Genomic DNA, 1,439 nt, shown 5'->3' with positions numbered 1-1,439 from the left:
ACTTACACAGTTACAAAAAAATATTCGTAACCTCCTGCGTCTTATCAGATCACCATGGATTAAAGTCAGAATTCAACAACAATGCTAACCCCAGAAAGCCTACAAACTCATGGAAACTGAACAGTCAACTACTGAACCACACCTAGATCAAGGAATGAAATAAAGAAAGAAATTAAAGTCTTCCTCGAATTCAATGAAAATAAAGAAACAACCTACTCAAACTTATGGAACACTATGAAATCAGTCCTAAGAGGAAAGTTCATAGCACTAAGTGTCCACTTAAAGAAAACAGAGAAAGCACACATTCGAGACTTAACAGCCCACCTGAAAGCTCTAGAAAAAAAGAAGCAGACTCACCTAGGAGGAGTAGAAGACTGGAAATAATCAAACTGAGGGCTGAAATCAACAAAATAGAAACACAGAAAACAATCCAAAGAATCAATGAAACAAAAAGCTGGTTCCTAGAGAAAATCAACAAAATTGATAAACCCCTATCCAAACTAATAAAACGGCAGAGAGAGAATATGCAAATAAATAGGATCAGAAATGAAAAGGGGGACATGACCCCAGACACAGAGGAAATTCAAAGAATCGTTAGATCTTACTACAAAAGCCTGTATGCCACAAAACTGGAAAATTTAAAGGAAATGGACATGCTTTTAGATAAATACCATATACCAAAGTTAAACCAGGACCAGCTGAACAATCTAAATAGACCTGTTAGTTGCGAAGAATTAGAAGCTCTTATCAAAAACCTCCCAACCAAAAAAAGCCCAGGACCAGATGGTTTCAATGCGGAATTCTACCAGAACTTCCAAGAAGACCTAATACCTATAGTCCTAAATGTATTTCACAATATAGAAACAGTAGAGTCATTGCCAAATTCCTTTTATGAAGCTACAGTCACTCTGATACCCAAACCGCACAAAGACTCAACCAAGAAAGAGAATTACAGGCCAATCCCACTCATGAACATCGACGCAAAGATCCTCAACAAAATACTGGCACACTGTATCCAAGAACACATTAGAAAAATTATCCATTATGATCAAGTAGGCTTCATCCCAGAGATGCAGGGCTGGTTCAACATATGAAAATCTATCAATGTAATCCATCATATAAATAAACTGAAAGAAAAAAACCATATGATCATTTCATTAGATGCTGAAAAAGAATTTGACAAAATCCAACATCCCTTTATGATAAAAGTATTGGAGAGATTGGGGATACAAGGGTCATACCTAAATATAATAAAAGCAATATACAGCAAGCCGACAGCTAACATCAAACTAAACGGAGAGAAACTCAAAGCCATCCCAGTAAAATCAGGAACACGACAAGGCTGTCCACTCTCTCCATACCTCTTCAATATAGTGCTTGAAGTTCTAGCAATAGCAATAAGACAACATAATGGGATCAAGGGGATTCGAATTGGAAAG

The sequence above is a fragment of the Microtus pennsylvanicus genome, chromosome 3 (assembly GCF_037038515.1).
Source record: "Microtus pennsylvanicus isolate mMicPen1 chromosome 3, mMicPen1.hap1, whole genome shotgun sequence".
Lineage (NCBI taxonomy): Eukaryota > Metazoa > Chordata > Mammalia > Rodentia > Cricetidae > Microtus > Microtus pennsylvanicus.
Note: the sequence above shows the minus strand (reverse complement) of the source record.